Genomic DNA, 19,912 nt, shown 5'->3' with positions numbered 1-19,912 from the left:
TCAATTTTACTATCAATCAGGAAAAGATCATGATATCTACTTCTAGAACATTTTAGGCATCCTTGTTGTTCAACTGCTGCTTAATTATTTTGAGAGGTTAGGAAGTTGAATTGTAGATCAGCAGCTTTAGTAGAGAGGGCATATAAACCCTGTAGGCTGGGGATAGCGGTAAGATTTCTGATTTAATGATGGTGCGTGTTTGTCATCCATTTAGAAACGAATGTCACTAATTTATTCATGTCTCTTTCTGATGTGGTTTAAAGAATATTAGAGGTTTTGATTTTGAAGTGCAAAAAGCTGTTTCTTTCCATGAGAATTTTAGAAGTTCTTCACAGTGATTTTTCTCTGGTCTGTGTCCTTCCTTCACAGGGGCCAGTTCTGGGATTTGACTAAGCGGACATCACCTTCAGTCAGTCCCCAGCCATCTGGTAAGTACTCTGCACACTGTGGGTAAGAGTTGCTAGTTGTGTGGTTCTAGAACTTTCAGTCTGTAAAACGAATCGCTTCATTCACACTGATGTCCCTTCTGAAATGCCTCTCAAAACTGGTTCAGAGACGTTTTTCTTGTTGTGATAGAGTGTTCATCTCCTGGCATTTTCTAGATTCAAGTTTATTTGTTCCACCAACCTTGGGTACTTCATTTTCTGCTAGATTATCTACTTGCCATCTGTGGGAGTATGGCCTGCCTTTAGTAAACATCAGATATTAAGCTACTGTTTTCTGTAGTTCTTTCTGAGGAGAAATGTATGTGACTTGTTTTTAATCCTATGCACATTTTGTTTAAGAAGATTCTCACAGATGGGAAAAATCATTATCAGCTGGAATCCACCCTCCATTTTATGGGAACTACCTATAAAGATGATGTAATTAAATCCTTCCAATGTTCCTCTAAAGTTCCATTTTACAAATCTTTAAAGCAGTGCTAAAGTGGAAATCGGATATACACGCACAGTTCTTTTTATCTATAAATGATGACTTACCCATGCTTTATTCGACAGCCAGAATCCTAGTGAATATGAGAGAATGTTCTTTTCTGACCCTTTTCTCAAATTGCTATTTTCTACTTGCTGTTATAAGTAAAAAATTTGGACTATATATTATTTCTTACTTCAAGGGACAAGAAGTCATTAGATAGTGATCACGTGAGGAAGATAACCAACGACTTTACTGTTCATGCGATAAGTGAGCTCCAGGTGCCAGGCATTTAAAATCAGTGTTACCTTCTTCTCCATGTTTCATGTCATGTCAGATGTTCCATCATCTTCTGGCAGGGCTGATTTTCTTTCGGCCTTTCTGTGAGGGGAGGGAAGAATCACACTACCTGACACTTCTCCAAGTGATCACTATTTAACGGTGACACAAGACTATCAAGAAAGTAGATTTATTATTGAATGTTCCTTCTTATTTTTAGTCAAGTGCAGTATATTTTACTCTTCCCCACGGATGAGTCATAATCCATGTCTTAGCAGGCAAACCAGAGTTGGGGGGACCAAATAATTCACTAGGGACGTTAAGTCAGTGTAGACACAACGTTTGCTTTTACTTTCTTTTTTATGTTTTTCTGGACTATCCACTTTCTCTGTACAATAATTGTATTATCCTTAAAAAATAAGTCATTGTTCATCAGATGTATTATAAATAGTGCCTATGAATAATTAGGTACTTAGCGAAAATAAACTCTTGATGTAAGAGTCCAAAAAAAAAACAAAGCTTAGAAATTGCTTGTTCTATATTTTAAGTTCCAAGAATGATTTCCTCTATATTAAGTGGTATAAACACCATGCATTTGATTTTACAAAAACTTTAGATGGCATTGGGTCCTGGGACAGCTAACATAGTATGTGGGCTCCTTTTCCATCCTCACACCTGATTGCATCTGGTGTCCCACATATTACCAGGTTGTTTGATTATTGTCTTTGTGTTAAGTTTGCCTTTTTCCCAAAGAGAAAATTTTTGTGTATTTCCTGCCATCCTCTCCTAAAAACAAAAGCATTCTACTCTAGCAACATTCAATTGTTGAATATCTTTTATGATGTTTTTTCTGTTGAAATGAAATCTGATTCTTTTATAATGTCTTCTGATATTTAAAATTGGAAATATCTAGACTCTGATTTCATCTTGAATGCCGGTTTTATTTTGCCATGATTCCAACAGTGGGCTGTACCTTAGTTCTAAGTGAGTTATCTTTTATAGGACTGTTACATCCACAGTAGGCATTCAGAATATATTTTAATTCCTGTAATGACAAAAGGTGTATTTTAGATTTTGCTTATTTGTGTCACATTCAACTTAGCTTTTTATCAGTGTTAAAATAGAAAATATCTATAGAAAACAAAATGAGATGAATTATCCTTACTCTTTAATTTCTAGCTTCAGAATGACTCTTCGTAAAAAGGAATTTATTAGCTTAGTCAAACCAAAGGCTGTTTTAAAGTTTCATGAAAAGTAAGAAAACAGCTGCCCTTTTTTATTTCAGTTTGGGAGATATACTTTTTGGGGCAAGGGAAGTTTACCTAATGTTGGGGATAATTTCTACCTTCCTAAATGACTTGAAATTGTTTTTTATTAAATGTTGATTGTATACAGAATTTATAACATCAGTGTCAGGTATGAAGCTCACCAAACTTTAAGTTGACTTGTCTTTATTTTTACTTCTACTTTGGAGCCTTACACACTACCCTTACTTCTTTCACACCTGGAGATATATATGCTGTGCCAGTTATTAGCATCTTTTTTCTAGGTCTAAGACCTCTGTTCTGGGGCTGCTGCAGTGCCCTTTAGGAACAAAGATACTTCTTGCTTATTAAACTGTGGTGAATACAGTTATTTTTAAATACTTAAATTTTATAGAAACTCTTATCCAAGGTACAAAAACAACAATAAGAATCCAGTTTCACATTTTCTTAGAGCCCACTTATGCATCACAAAAGTCTTGGCTTGGGCTCCCCTAAGCAGACCTGAGATGGGATTTCTGCACAAGTGTTTTATTAAGGCAGTGCTCCCAGGAGCACTAGGGGGTTGGGGAAAGTAAGGGAGAAGGAGGGAGCTAAGCAGGGGGGTGGTTCGGGCAATGTGTCTGCCTCAGCCTGATCCCCGAGGGAGGGGGAGGGGGTCTGGAGTGTAATTGCTCCCGAGAATCTGTTCCTTCTGCTCAATGCAAGGGAGCTGGGCTTTCCCATCCCTGCCTCGGCCATTGGCTGTGGGCTGGTGGGAGAGGGGCTGTAAACTAGGGAGCACTTGACTTTGCATTTGCAGGTGAAGCAGCTCTAGAAGTAGAAGGGTGTTCCTCTTAAGAAATTTGCAAGTGCCATCTTTAGAAGCAAAACACAAAAGCTGGGAGGTGGGCACTCAGGACAGTTAAAAGGTACCCAGCTGTATCTGAACAGGACACTGAAGTGTCTTCTCTACCTAGACACGTGTTCTGTCACTCACTTCCTCATTCTGGTGGGCACAGTTTTCATCCCTTAGACCATTTCCTGGTACAAGTTGTGTACTTTCAGGAGCTGTATTAATTCATTTTCTTCTCTTGAGTAAGTCATAAGCTACTGCTTCAAATATCAGAGTCCTAAAGTGATTGTGGTGTTTAGAGACACCTAGGTAATTGTCAGTGAGTAGAACTGCTACATATATTAGAGTTAAAAGAAAATAACATCTGTAATTTCAAAGCTTTCCTTAGATGAATGTCATCACGGGTAATGATTTCAGTGCCCTGAAAAAAGAGGCAGGGATACTGTGTGACTGTACTGTTGGCATTTATTCTTGCTAAAAATATTTTCAAGTATATATATTAACTCTGTTATTTTTCATTCTCACCTCTTTTAACCATCCTTTTAAGTTTTACATCCTAACATTTCACCTTTGCCTTTAAAATTTTTTTCCTAAACCTTTTAGGGAAATACATGGAGTTTCCTGGCCTACCCTCAATTTGGTATAGCACAGAAGTGTGGCTCAGTTGAAACAGCATATGAGCAGCATGAGTGATTTTAAATTTTCCTATAGCCTCATTTTAAAAGCAAAAAAACAAAAACAAAAAAACGAGAAAAGGTTGTGATAATGGGCTGAGCTGGAGGCTGAGAAGTCCAAGATCTCACTTGAAATAAATCATAATAATATGTTTAGCTCAGCATATCCTAATTACTATCACTTCAACATTCAACATTATTAATGAGATTTTACTTTATTTTTTTATTTGTTACAATTTTCATCTGGCATATATTTTATACTTAAAGCAAATTTCAATTCAAAATAGCCATATGTCAAATGCTCAAAACCACCTTGGCACTGTATTGGACAGTGCAACTTCAGAATGTTATAGAAAGACTCTGGTAAGAGCTTTACTTCCTCTAAGGTGAGACTTTTTGTCAGCACTTTTGAATCTCGCAGCTTGGTGACCCCATTCAATAAAGACATGGGGCTGCATTGTTGTCCGAAGAAAGTGAGCGGATCTGTCCGTGACGAGCCATGGCTGCTTCTATTTGGGGACTTAGTGCCCTGGAGGCAGGAATTATGATTAAAATGATTGGGTTTGGCAGGTGACAGATATCACTGGTAACCTCTAGGAGTGCAGAATTATAAGGTCTTGAATGAAGGGTAGAATGTAGAAAGATTTTAAAGAGGAAAAGAGGGCATCTTAGGCAATGGAAAAAAATTATATGGAAGTATATAATGTGTGCTGGGGGAGAAGGTTCAAGAAAAGTTTGGGTATGTGCATGTCAGCTGACAAGGTTGGAGTACCAGCTACACAATAAGAAGGGTAGTTAGTGGCTAGATTGACACCAGGTTCGAAGACTTGGCTTGTGCAGTGTACGAGTGAGGTATCATCATGGCGTAGTTTATATGCTAAGGTCTGTTTTAGGTATTTATTGTGTGAGGAATCACTCTAAAGTGCAGTGGCTGGAAACAGCAGCAGCCACCTTTTCACCTCTCGCATCTTCTGTGAGTCAGGGGTTCTGGAAGGGCTTCGTTGTATTGTTCTGACTTGGGATCTCTCAGGTCGCTGCATTCAGATGGCATCTGAAGCTGAAAGAGCAAGAGGCTGGAGCAGCTGGAAGCTGGCTGGTCTCTCTCTCTCCATATAGTCTCAGGATTTCTCCATGATGTGTCTCTTCATGGGTAACTGTGGGCTTCCTCACAGCCTGGTGGCTTCGGGACAGCTGGACTGCTTCCCTGGGCTCCAGTGTGATTATTCCTGCTGACAAGTGACCATCATGCTGCATCATTTCTATCACATTATTTTGTTATTGGCGAGTCACAAAGCTGTCCAGTTTCAAGGGAAGGTGACATAGATGCCCACCTCCCAGTGGGAGAGTGTTAAAGTCACATCGTATGAAGAGAATGTTGGAAGAACTTCTGCACTGGAGCCCTCTCCAGTGCCGCTGCCGTACGCATCTGGCCCACTGTGGCCACGCTCTGGGATGCTCTGACCTGAACACACCATTCATTCCTGGGCACACTTCTGCACAGTGGCCTCCTCTCCCATCCGTACCTGGTAAGCTAGACTGGGTAGCCCTGAAGACAATCTGAAGTCTTCTGTTTAGGCAGGGAACGGCCAGCACTGGCCTTCCATCCACTTTTCATTATCTTCACTTAGTCTTTACTATTGGAAGCATCCCTAACGGGTGGGCATGGCCCAGCCTCAAATGCTCTCCTCCCTTTCCTGATTTGTGGAAGAATTGAGAGATGAGAGAGAAAAGAGCAAAAACAAAGGGAAGGAAGAATTTTCTAACTCTTTACTCCCCTTACCAGAAGGATACCCCTCTACCACGTGGGGATGTCCTCTTCATAAGAGAGAATTTTCAACCTGGGCCAACTGCAGGGTTTTTCTCACAATCTTTCCATTTCTAGGGTGGCTGTCTGTTGCTCGGTTTCTTGGTCTCCATGGCCATCTGGAGTTCTTTTCCTAAGGCGATTAGAAGGAGGGAAGAAGGGTATGGGGCCAACACCGTGACTTTTGTAAGATAACTTTCCTAACTGTTGCCAAGGCCAGCATTCTGCCAAGTCCTGTTCCTCCCAGTTTTCATAGGAAGATCTCTATCCTTTGCCAGAATCTCAGATTTATCTGAACACAGGGCTTGGAACTGGGTGTGTGATGAGCTTTTACTTACTTTCTTCTCCATCCTTCCTCTTGCTAAGTCACAGCGTTTAACTAGAAAAAATTAAAATGCCAGCAGCATAGAGTTTTAGAGGTAAAGTGTATTGAAATCTGCAACTTACTGTGAAATACATTTAAAAAAAAGAACTGATGGATAGAGAGATGGATAAAGGGCTAGATATTCAAAAGAGCTAGGTGGTGGGAATATGGTTGTTCACTGTAAAAAAAAAATTTCAACTTTATTTTGAAAATAAAATACTAGAGGAGAAAAGCATGAACTGTAAAATTATAGTGCGATACATTTGGGAAAATAATATCAGTTTTCTACTTTAGTAGATGCTGAAGGTTCATCCTGTTATTCAGGCCAAAGAAAATTTCTGAAGTTTATTTTAGCAAAGTTATATGTCCTTTCTTGTTTCCCAAAGGATCTGAAGAAACTGGAAAATGTCTAACGGTCCAGTATAGAATATTTTAGCTGTTGCCCTTATATTTTTTAGTTTCTTCGACCAGGCTTTTCACATGAAGCTTGTGAGTATGCTATTGTTGAAGTCATTATGACATTAAAATTGCTTTTGTGTGGTTGTGACAGCAGGAACTTCTTATTCCAAAGACAGAATTTCTTGTCACCACATGTATTCCACACTCCCCTATTTTGAACTGAGCAGCTTGCATCTTTTCCAGACCTGAAACATGGACTTTTCTGCCCTACAATGGAAAGATTTGTGTTGTTTGCTCTGTTTCTGTAAAAGGGAGAAAAATAAATAAATAAATCCAGTTTAGTTCCCTGATCCTTTTTTATTTTATCACTTTTTTTGATTTATCAATAAAATGTTGAAAGCCAGTGGAAATTGTTTGCATATGAAAAGCCCTTGCCTACCTTTCTGAAATGAACAGAAGAGCAGGCAGCATGTCTACATTGTCCTCCAGTGGGGAAGGGCAGCTTGCTGAGGCCTGAGGACCAACATAAACCCTCCCAGGAGAGGAACCAGCCAGTGACCTTGGGCTATGACCACCTTGCAGATCAGCTGCTTCATTCCTTGCCATATTTTGTGGCCTGTGGGGGGAATCAAGTGTCACAATCGCAGGAAGAGGGCAGTTTGAGTAGGACTCCAGTGGCCCTGCTGGCAAGAAGTGCTGACATGATCTACTGACCCTTCCCATATGGCCGCAGGCCATGTGCTTTTACAGTGGGCTCTCAGAGCAGAGAGGAGGCACTACTCTTATAAAAAATAAGCAGCAAGAAATTGATGCAATGGTAATATTTTATATACTCCCCAAGTAATAATACAGCAGTCTGGAATTTGGATAGATGCAATGCATTTTCGTGTTGGAGATGTTTAAGCGTCCTTATTAAATTAATAAAAAAATAAAAGCCACACCCACTTCTTTAAGCAATTAGAAGTTAACTGGAAAACTGGAGGATGCTCCTGGTGACTTTTACAGTTTCACACCTGGCTCGATGCATTATGGTATAGGAGGAAGAATGTGAGCTCTGAAGCCTGGGGCTGGGTTTTCCTGTCTGGAAGATGAGCACAGTGTCACCGATTTCACTGGACTTTGGAAGGCTTTACAAGGAGGTGTTGCGTACTTTGCACCTGTCTTGCTGTTGGTAGTCTGTTCCTTCCCAGTTTTCTCTCCCATGGATGTTTGCAAGCCTCCAAACTCCTTTCTTCTTTGTGTGACATTTCCCAAGAGCCCTTGTGTGGTCGTGACAACAAGAACTTATTCCAAAGACAGAATTTCATGTCCCCGCATGTGCTCCATACTCTCCTATTTTGAATTGGGCACCCTGAATCTTTTCCAGACCTGAAATGTGGATCATTTCTCCCTACAGTGGAAATGTTCACTTTGGTCTGTTTCTGTAAAAGGGAGAAAAAAAAAATAAAAACATCCAATTTAGCTCCCTGGCTTTGGAGATGATAACTCACCTCTTCTCCTCGGTAACCCTCTGCTCCTTCTTCTGTACAAAAGTAAAGGAATGAAGCGTCTGCAAAGGATTGACCTTGAGGAGCTTCGGGTACCACATTGTCCTTCTTTTAAGGACCTTCTCCTACCTAATGGTGCTCTTCCCTCTGGAACTTTACAAATGGGCCGTTTCTGTGGATTCCAGACTGCGTACAGATGCTACTCTTCTGTTAGGATGACCATCCCTGGAGTGAACCACCTGCTTTTCCTGTGTTCACACCATCTCTGCTTCTTCCCTCCGAGCACATCTGCTGACACCTGTGCCTCTCCTGGTGCTTATTTCTGCCATTCCCAAGGCTTCGCTCTCACCTAAAAACCTGTGCTGCTTGGCCTGCCTTGTCTTTCTTCTTCCTTCTGCCTTTTTTAAAAAAATTGAAGTTCACATAACGAAAGTTAACCATTTTGAAGTGAGCAATCCAGTGTCATATAGCACATTCACAAATTTGTGCAGCCACCACCTCTATCTAAGTCTAACAATTTTCATCACCCTCAAAGAAGCCCCCATACCCATTAAGCAATTGCTCCCCACTTTACCCTTTCCCAGTCCCTGGCAACAGCCAACCTGCTTTCCTTCCGTATGGATTTACCAGTTTGGGATATTTCTATAAATGGAATCATATAATCTGTGACCTTTGCTTTTATTCACTAGGCGTAATATTTTTAAGAGTCATCCATGTTATAACATGTATCAGTATTTCATTTCTTTTTATTGCTGAATAATAATAACCATTGTATGTATATACCACAATTTATCCATTCATGCATTAATGGACATTTGGACTGTTTTCATGTTTTGGCTATTGTCAATAGCACTGCTGTGAACATGCGTATCATGTATTTGAGTTCTTCTTTTCAGTTGTTTCAGAGATATACCTAGGGGTGGAATTGCTGGGTTGTATACTAATTCTGTGTTTAACTTTTTGAGGAATTGCAGAACTGTTCTCCACAGTAGCTGCACTGTTTTTCATTTCCACCAGCAATGTACTCGAGTTCCAATTGCTCCACATCCTTGCCAACCTTATTTTCTTTTTCTTTTTATTAAAGCCATCCAATGAGTGTGAAATAGTCCCACATGTCGTTTTGATTTGCATTCCCTGATGACTAATGATGTGCATCTTTTCACGTAGTTGTTGGCCATTTGTATACCTTCTTCAGAGAAATGTGAACTCAAGTTGTTCACCCATTTTTTAAGTGGGTTGATTGCCTTTTTATTACATTATAAAAAATTTTTAATGTTCTAGATACTTGATCTTTATCAGATATATGACTTGCAGAGATGTTCTCTCATTTTATAGATTGTCTTCTAATGCACACAAGTTTTTAATTTTGATGAAGTTGAATTTACCTATTTTTTATTGCTGTTGCCTTTGCTTGCAGGTCATATATAAGAATCCATTGCCAAACCCAAAGTTAGGAAGATTTACCCCTATATTTTCTTCTAAAAGTCTTGTGATTTTAAGCTCATATTTATATATGAATCCATTTTGAGTTAATTTTTGAATATGGTGTGAGGTAGGGTTTCAACTTCATTCTTTTGCATGTGGATATCCAGTTGTCCCAACACCATTTATTGAAGAAATTGTTCTTTCCCCACTGAATGATCTTGGTATCCTTGTAAATCAATTGGCCATGATGTATAAGTTTATTTCTTGACTCTCAATTCTACTCTGTTGTTATATATGCCTGTCCTTTTGCTAGTACCACATATCTTTGTAGTAAGTTTTGAAATAATGAAGTATACATCTTTCAACTTTGTTCTTCTTTTGCAGTATTATTTTGGCTATTCGGGGCTCCTCCTCCTTTTGCTTTCATTATCGTTTTGTCCTGTAGTGATTCTGGTACTGTGGTACTGCACCTCGAGAGAAAGCAGCAACCCAGTGAATAGTCCTGCAGTTGCATGGTGGTTTATTATAGATGCGCTAGACTCCAAACACTTCTCTTGCTTAAGGGCACTCCCTCAGAACCGTGATGAGAGCCATGTTGGTGGTATTCATAGCAAAGCTACTGCGTAGGCTGTTTGGTTAAAGCCACTTGTTAGAATTCCAAGGGAGGGAGAGGTCAAAGAGATTAGAAGAACAAGAAAGACTCCACATGTCATTGCTGGCTTTGAAGTTGGAGAAAGATGAGCCAAGGTTAAGGGATGACCTCTAGAAGCCTAGAACAACCCAAGCCAACAGCAAGCAAGGAAATCAGGACCTAGACCTACAAACACAGAGAACCAAATTCTGCCAGCAAACTGAATGAGCTTAGAAGTGAATTCTACCCTAGAGACTCTGAAAAGGATTTCAGCCCCTCCAGCATCTTGATCATGGCCTTGTGGACACTGAGCAGAGAAACCAGTCAACTCTCTTAGATTGTGACCTACAGAACGGTGAAGGTGAAGTTTACCTTTGAATGCCTAAGAAAAAGTGAATATTGTAAGTATCATTATAAGGATATCTTGGTCATTTTTTAAAAAAGAAGCTGAAGATTGCAGTATATAATATATTATTTAATAGATTCTTTTTTATTAAACAGATATATATTGAGTTTATTCATGTAACAAATGAAAACAAGAATTCCAAGGGAGCCTTTTGGAAAAGAGCAAACACATAACCTTCCCATTTGCTGTGATGATTAATACTGTTCTCTGATTTATGCATGTGTTCAGTTTGTGTTAGTCATTGTCTTCAATTATATAAACAATTTTTAAAAAAACCAAACTTCTCTTACATAAAGGAAAGCTGTGACATAGGCATCAAAATCAGGAAGAAGTCAGAAAGTGGAGAGAGAGTGAAGAGGAAGACAGGTGATTTTGCCAGGATTGGTTGCTGGAATAACTCACATTTTTTTCAGTATGTTCGACCTCTGGTGTATTCCTTTGCGAATAGTGGGGACCGTGTGGGTTTTTCCTTTTTGAAATAACTCTTATCTGTAAATCCATAGCAACTGCTCCTTAAGCATTTCCAGATGGCCTTAAAGTTCTCATCTAATACAAGCTGAAAGATTGCTCCTGGGAGGTGAGAGAAAGTTGCTTTAGCCCGTAGACACTTTCAGGATGGGCAGATACACATGTGTTTTCTACCTGACCCTTATTAGAATAGAGTAGGAAGCAGCTACATATATGTTTGTGTATTTGTATTAAACACTTGAGCAGTGAGTGAAAAAATCCAAATAACTGTATAGGGAGAACTACTTAGATGAGACAGATTAAACAAAGTAGTAAGAAATTGATTAGGGCAAAGGATCCAGCACCACCTATGAGTGTAGGAGGTAACTTCTAGGCCTGGGCAGTGCCTCCTGAAAGAGGCTTTTTTCTGTGCAGGTGAAACAAGGGCTTTTCTTACCTTCCCAGCTAGGTTAGGAGAAATTTGGGGAGACACATATACTAGGGCCCCTGGGACCTTTATGCATATGAATAGGAGTATCTGGAAGTATAGTCCCCCCTGGGCAGAGGAGCAGGTGGGAGCCTTTGTCTGCTAGAATTGAGAAGCTGATCCTTGAGGGGCAACAGCTGTCACCAGGCCTGACTCAGGGACCAACCAGAACTCACCACTGGCTGTGGTCAGAGTAGCTTGGTCTCCAGAGTTTGTCAGGAGCTTATAGCATTGCTGTGAGGATGCAGTTCTCATCTGATGCAAACACAGTCCACCACCAACACCAACCCCATGCTCTTGAGAGTGCCTGACACAAAATAAGTGCTCAGTTAATGGTAATCATTATTTTTGTTAAATATGCCAAAGGGTGGTTCTGACAGTTTGCTCCATGGAGAAGCCCTTGGCTAGGATTTCTGGGCTAAGTATAGACTGTCACCTGCTGTCTGATGCATCTACTGTGATCCTGCGTTTCCTATGGGAGTAGGGGGGCTAGCAACAGTAAAGTCCCATTAAATAGGTACAACAATAAAGTCCTCTAGTTAGATGTGTGCTTTCAAATCAGTTATGAGAGTGACTGCCATTTTCAGCTGCTAAAACAGACTAGAAATTCTGCAAACAAAGGAAGAGTTTTAGGCTGCTGAGCCACCTGCAAAAAGGGCAAATGTCCCCTGCCTGTGCTCATTGCCTTTCAGGGAGGTTACCACTTGGTGTGGAAGTCCAGGAGCTAAAGTTCACACTGCAAGAAGACATACCTGATGTCAGCAGGGATCCCCTCTCAGGGTGGCATGGAGGTGGAAGTTTTACTTCTTTAATTTATTTCATATTTACCCCCCAAAAATGGATACCTTATTTTTTTTTACTTTGTCACCTAAAAAATTTCTTTTACGACAAATATGGATTTTTTATGTTTAAAACTTTTTTCTATTAAAATTTCTGTTTACCTAAAAATTTTTTAAATTGAAGTATAGTTGATTTATGATATTATATTAGTTTCAGGTGTGCAGCATAGTGATTCAAGATTTTTATAGATTATACTCCATTTACAGTTATTGTAAAATATTGGCTATATTCCCTGTTCTGTGCAATTTACCCTTGTAGCTTTTTTATTTTGTATATGGTAGTTTGTACCCATTTACCTGTCTTGCCCCCTCCCTCCACTCCTCTCCCCACTGGTAATGACTTGTTTTTTTCTCTATATCTGTGAGTCTATTTCTGTTTTGATATATTCATTCATTTGTTTTATTTTTTAGATTCCACAAATAAGTGATAACACAGAGTACTTGTCTTTCTCTGACTTATTTCACCAAGCGTAATGCCTTCCAGGTTCATCCATGTTGTTGCAAATGGCAAAATTTCTTTTTTATGGCTGAATAGTAGTCTATTTTGTGTGTATGTGTATACGCACACACACACACCACATCTTTATCCATTCATCTGTTAATGGACACTTAGGTTGCTTCCATATCTTGGCTGGTGTAGATAATGCTGCCATGAACATTGGGGTACGTGTGTCTTTTTTGAATTAGTGTTCTCGCTTTTTTGGATATATGCCCAGGAGCGAGCTTGCTTAAGACTTTTTTTTGAAGGATTTCCTGTCTTGCTTAAGACAGGAATTATCAGTGCGATTATCAGGGAAAAAAGCTGGGAAATGTACATTTTTTTTCCTGTAGGCAGTGTGTTTGTCTGCTACATCTGCCATAGCAGAATATCACAGACTGGGTGGCTTTAACAACAGAAATTTACTTTCTTACAGTTCTGGAGGCTGAGAGTCCAAGATCAAGGTGTCATCAGGTATGGTTTCCCCTAAAGCTTTCCTCCCTGGCTTGCCAATGGCCACTTTGTGGTTGTATCCTCATGTAATCTTTTCTCTGTGCACACACATCCCTGGTGTCCAAATTTTCTCTTCTTATAAGGATACCAGTCAGATTGGATGAGGGCCCATCCTCAGACCCTGTTTCTAATTTAATTACCTTTTTAAAGGCTTTATCTCCAAATATAGTCATATTGTGAGGTACTGGGTGTTAAGGCTTCAACATATGAATTTTGGAAGAGACACAATTCAGCCCATACGAGGCAGCGTAGGGGTAAAGGAGAACATAGATAAATAAGAAATAAGAGCCAGAAAAGTGGGTCACAAGTCAGGGCCATGGGTAATAAGGAGAAGTTGTAGGAGGGGACTCTATGCACTGCTGATGGGAAGGATACTATTTCCCTAGCTCATCAATGTATCGGTTCAGTTTTGCTGTGTAACAGACTACCCCAAAATGTCCTGGCTTAAACCACCAACCATTTATTTAGCTCACAATTGAGTGGGTTGTCAGTTTAGACTACCCTTAGCTGGGAAGCTCTACTGATCTCAGCTGAGCTCAACTTAAGTATCTCTGGTCAGCTGCTGGGTATACTGAGGGCTGGGTGGTCGAGGATGGCCTCAGCTGGGATGGCTCACTTTTCCTCTGTGTGTTTCTTGCCTTCTAGCAAATCAGTTTGGGCTTCAAAGGGAGAGAGTAAGAGCAAAGGAGAGAATGTGAATGAGTAGAGAAGCACATATCATCATTTCTTCCATACTCTATTTGTCAAGGGAAATCACAGACCAGCCCAGATTCAAGAGGTGGGGAAATATACCCTTTCAGGTGAATGGCTTTGAGACAAGGATTATTTGACTATGAAAATTCTGTGGCCTATTATATTTTATATTCATAATAGACTTGCCTCTATTCATAATCTGAAAATAACGACCTGGAAAGGAATTACTAGGGCATTTATTTAAGAGTGGTGGTTCTTTATTCCTAAGTTGGGATGAATAGTTTAATCAGAACATTTATTTCAACCATGGCTGTCTTACTTTCCTTCATGGCTTGGTCCAGCCAGTTCACTGGGAGAGATCCCAGTCAGGAGAATGCTGAATGATTACTCAATTTTCTTCCCTTATCCTACTTAGAATGTAGCCTCTGGAAATAGGGTAATCTAGTGGAAACCTCCAGCTGTTATCTCATGGAGACAGGCCTCATGAAGCTGTAACAAGAAAACAGGATCTCTGGGGTCATATGTAGGGAGGCTGTTGAGAAAATTCAAACCTACCACCTTATATGGAAGAATATGCTTCATATAAACTCTGATAGAAGAGAGTTACCTCCTTGTCACCAGACTTACTAGTCCTTTGTACCGGCATGGGGCTCTGTTAAGGGAATCTTCCCTCTAATTAGTTCAGTAGTTCATGTATAAGAACATGCTGTGTATAGCATCTGTTCCTCAGCCCATGGTGAGACGGCTCCGTACACAGAATTCCATGGAGATGCAGAAAAGCCTGATGGTATCTTGTGGGGCAGAGAAAGGAAACTGGTGTGTAAAGCTTGAAATGTTCAATATAAAAGTTTTATATCTGGAAAATAAACTTATTTTTTAGTGCATTTACATAGAACTACTTGGAAGATTCTTACAAAGTGCAATGTACCCTTACCATGTGCCTCTAGCATTTTCACTCCTAGGTTTTTTTCCCCAGGAGAATGAAAACATATCCACAGAAAGATTGTAAATGATGTTCGTAACAGCTTTTTTTTTTTTCCATAGCAGCCTTAGTTATAATAAGAGAAACTGGAAAAAACCAAGTATCCACCACATTAATGGATAAACAAATTACGAGGTATGCATGTAATGGAATACTGCTTAGCAATGAAAAAGGAACAAGTTAGTGGTACAAACAATGGCTTGGGTGAATCTCAGAAACATCCTGCTGTGTAATACAAGTGCTATGTAAAAGGACACATGCTGTGTTATTTCATTTATAGGGTGTTCAAAACAGGCCAATCTAATCTGTTGTCACAGAAAGTAGATTGATGATTACTTGTGGCTGACATATGTGTTGGGTAGGGTGTAGGGGTGGGGCTGGCAGTGGGGCCTGGAGGAACTTTTGAGTCGATTGAAAAAGTTTCCAGTGTCTTCTGTGGTGCTAGTTACATGGGTGCATCGTATTATATATAACGTAGCCTTCAATAAATTGAGCTATTGGGGGGGGAGGTGCCCATGTTTTTCAATACATATATGACATTATGGCAATATCATGAAAATTTTTTTAAATAAATTTATTTATTTATTTATTGGCTGCATTGGGTCTTTGTTGCTGTACACGGGCTTTCTCTAGTTGCAGCAAGCAGGGGCTACTCTTCATTGTGGTGCATGGGTTCCTTATTGTGGTGGCTTCTCTTGTTGCAGAGCATGGGCTCTAGGTGTGTGGGCTTCAGCAGTTGTGACACATGGGCTCAATAGTTGTAGCTCACGGGCTCTAGACTGCAGGCTCAATAGTTGTGCAGCACGGGCTTAGTTGCTCCGCGGCATGTGGGATCTTCCTGGAGCAGAGCTCAAACCTGTGTCCCCTGTATTGGCAGGCGGATTCTTAACCACTGTGCCACCTAGGAAGTCCTGAACATTTTTTTTGATCATCAAAGGGGGACATACATTTGAAAAGGTTAAAGATTAAGGCTTTCTAGAAGTTACCTAGGCTTTTTCTCAGATTTATTTGCCCCTAAATTGTCGGCTGTTAGAAACAGTGGGTGAGAACAAGTGAGTAAACTGCTTAGAGTTCTCATCATATTGAGACCTGGCCCATATGACTAAGCCAATATCATTTTAATTGAACCACATTTTTAAAATTCTTTACCAGAAGTGTGGGAACTTCATTTATACAGTTGAACTATGGTAACTACTGTTGGGTGAAGTTAATAGGTCATTTTCAATATTTGATGCAGTGCAAAGGCATAAAGATCGGGTCTATGGTTCATAGATCATATGTTTGTGTCAATCAGTTCTTATCCTTTGATGAAAACAGAGTGCTTTAAAAGTGGGTAAATGTTTTATGTGTACTATTCAAATTCCAGAGTAGAAAAAAGAATATAAGAACAAGAGTCAAACAGTCCCTTAAAATCATGTGGAAGCATTCAATCTAGCCATGCAGAACCTGCTGTTAAAATTCAGTTTTGGCCTATTCAGTCTCTGGTTGTTTAAATGATAAAGCTGAGAGAAAAATATGTTTGTTATATGTTTATTTGGATTCGATGCTGGATGTAACTTAGTAAGAGCAACTTCTTTTCTTTTACCATCAAAGGATTTTTAAATTCCCAGATGTCATTCATGCCCCAGAGTGCTAGAGACAGTGATTTATGTTGTCAAAGGCTGGTGATGCTAAAATGGAAGCAGATTTTGTTTTGCTTCTTAGTAAAATTATAGTCTGGTTGGAATGACTAAAATATATCTCATTTTAATTTTGTTTTGATAATTTAGAAATGAGTTTCAGATTTCATATTTTTAAATTGTGACATTAAATGATAAAAAAGCTGACCCAGAAAAATTTCATAGTTCCCTCCTTATTAATGTTTTCTAAATGGTCATTTTTTTTGGTATTTTATGTCTAATTAATTCACCAAGTATTTATCAAGTGTCTAACATGTACCAAGCATGTTTTCTAAGCACTTAGAAGAAAGCAGTGATCTTAGAGAGGAATATTTTCTGGTAGAGAGGAGGAGAGATAATGAAGTAAACAGAAGGGTTCAAGTTTAAGAAGACCCTAAGTTCCCTTTCTTCCACAGACATGTTGAGTTTACACCTACATACAGAGCAATTCTCTTGAGGAAGACCTGAGGGCTGATTGAACACCTACTGCACACAGAAGGATCACAGGGAAACAGATGGGAAAGATGGAGACATGGTATCCATAAGAACCCCTCCCCTGGTGCAGCAGCCTGCACTAGGGAGGGATATTGGTGAGGGGCCCAAGCTCAGATTTGCCCACCCTGGGATACAGTGAAAAAATAGCAATATAAAGGGCACCCAGACTATACGAGAAGGAAATCCATTTATTAAATCTAGTTTGTTAGAACTAATAAATGAATTCAGTAAACTTGCAGGATACAAAATTAATATGCAGAAACCTGTTACATTTCTATACACTAATAATGAACTATCAGAAAGAGAAATTAAGAAGACAACCTATTTACAACAGCATCAAAAAGAATAAAATACCTAGGAATAAATTTAACCCCAGAGGCAAAAACTGTAGCACATTGGGGAAACTCTGAGATATTTAGGAAGGAAATTGAAGATGACAGAAATAAGTGGAAAGATATAATGTGCTTATGGATTGGAAAAACCAGTATCATTAAAATGTTCATGCTACCCAAAATAATCTACAGATTCAGTGCAGTCCCTATCAAAATATGAATGGCATTTTTCACATAACTGGAACAAATAATGCTAAAATTTGTATGGAACCACGAAAGACCCCAAATAGTCAAAGCAGTCTTGAGAAGAAAAAACAGAGCTGCAGTTATCATGCTCCCAGACTTGAAACTGTACTATGAAGTTATAGTAATCAAAACAGTATGGTACTGACGCAAAACAGACACATAGATCAACTGGAACAGAATAGTGAATCTGGGAATGAACCCACATCCATATGGTCAATTCACTTATGACAAAGATGGCAGTAATATACCATGGGGAGAAAACAGTCTCTTCAATAAGTGGTGTTCAGAAAACTGGACAGCTATATGCAAGAGAATAAAACCGGACCGCTTTCTTATGCCGTGTGCAGAAATAAACTCTAAGTGGATTAAAGACTTAAATGTAAAACTTGAAACCATAAAACTCCTAGAAGAAAACATAGGCAGTAATCTCTTTGACATTGATCTTAGCAGTATTTTTTGGATATGTTTCCTTAGGCAAGGGAAACAAAAACCAAAATAAATAAATGGGACTACATCAAACCAAGAAGTTTTTGCATGGTGAAAGAAACTATCAACGACATGAAAAGGCCACTTACTGAATGGGAAAAGATTTGCATACAATATATCTGATAAGGTGTTGATGTCCAAATAAATAAAATACTCATACAACTCAATATCAAGAAAACAAACAACCTGATTAAAATATGGCAGAATACCTGAATGGGCATTTTTCCAAAGAAGACATACAGATGGCCAACAGGCACATGAAAAGGTGCTTAACATCACTAATCATCAGGAAATATAAATCAAAACCACTATGAGATTTCTCATCAGAATAACTATTATCAAAAAGACAAGAAACAACAAGTGTTGGTGAGGGTATGGAGAAGAAGGCACACTTGTGCGCTATTGATAGGAATGTAAATTGGTTCAGCCACTATGGAAAATGGTGTAGAGTTTTCTCAAAAAACTAAAAATAGAACTACCATTGATCCAACAATTCCATTTCTGGGATGTTTATCCAAAGATAGTGAAAACACTAATTTAGAAAGATATATGTATCCCTATGTTCACTGTAGCATGATTTACAATAGCCAAGATATGGAAGCATCTATGGAAGCATAGATGAATGGATAAAGACAATGTGGTATATATACACAATGGAATATTACTCAGCCATTAAAAAAGAATGAAATCTTGCCACATGCAGCAACATGGATAGACCTGTAGTGTATTATGCTAAGTGAGACAGAGCAAAACAAATACCATATTATTCACTTATATAAAATCTAGAAAACAAAACAAATGAACAAAAAAAAAAAACAAAAGAATTTTGTTTTCTCTGTGAGAAGCAGACTCATAGATACAGAGAAGAAATGGGTGGTTGCCACAGGGGAGGGGAGCAGTGAGACTGAGAAAATAGGTGAAGAGGATTGAGAGATATAAACTCCCAGCTATAAACTACATGTCATAGGGATGTAATGTACACTTAGGGAATATAGTCAATAATATTGTAACAGTTTTGTATGGTGACAAGTGGCAACTGGTCTTATTGAGGTGATTATTTCATAATGTGTAAAAATATTGAATCTCTGTGTTGTACACCTGAAACAGAGATAACATTGTATGTTAATTATAACTCAACAAAAAAGGCAAAATATGGCATAAAAACAAAACAAAAAGAAGTAAACAACTGAAAGAACAAGAAATTTTATGAGTGATATGTGTTAAGAAAAAATGAGATTTTATGATAGAGGCTGAGTGGTGGGATAGGTGACTCATTTGGATTTCTAGTCAAGGAAGTTTGTACTATGAACATAACAGTTAAGCTGAGGCCCCAAAGATAAACAGGAGGCAGCTATGTGAAGAAACAGGGACAGAACATTTTAGACAAAAGGAAAAGCACATTGAAAGGTCCTATGGTGGAGGTGAACTCAGGTGTCCAAATACTGTCCTAACAACAACGGCCAGTCAGGAGCAAGTGGTAGCTGAAGTCAGAGTGATGGGCAGATGGATAGGCAGCAGCCAGATGGCATGATCCCCTTTAAACCCTGGTAAGGGGACTTTTACTTTACGTGTAATATATATCATATATATTATATATATATATAAGAAATAGGATAGATGGGATCTGATTTATATTTTTAGAAAATCACTCTTGTAGTGGTCAGTGAATTGGGATGTGGAATTGCAGACAAGATTGGAAGCAGAGAAGCCAATTAGGAGGCTTTTGGATTAACCTAAGAAAAAAAACTATGGTTATTTAGACTTTAGTGCCAAAGATG

General features: G+C 39.0%; 1 protein-coding gene across 1 annotated transcript in view; it reads left to right on the top strand.

Annotated features, from left to right (window-relative positions):
* Nucleotides 1-367: 367 nt before the first annotated feature.
* Nucleotides 368-19,912, top strand: part of PLCB4 (phospholipase C beta 4) — a 265,039-nt gene continuing 245,494 nt past the window's right edge. The window contains exon 1 of the mRNA XM_057703117.1: nucleotides 368-428. The gene's annotated coding sequence lies outside the window, so the exon portion shown is untranslated. The remainder of the gene's footprint in view (nucleotides 429-19,912) is intronic.

This window comes from Hippopotamus amphibius, chromosome 12, assembly GCF_030028045.1.
Source record: "Hippopotamus amphibius kiboko isolate mHipAmp2 chromosome 12, mHipAmp2.hap2, whole genome shotgun sequence".
NCBI classification, from domain to species: Eukaryota; Metazoa; Chordata; class Mammalia; order Artiodactyla; family Hippopotamidae; genus Hippopotamus; species Hippopotamus amphibius.
The sequence above is the reverse complement of the archived record's forward strand: the minus strand, read 5'-3'. Positions and strand labels throughout refer to the sequence as shown.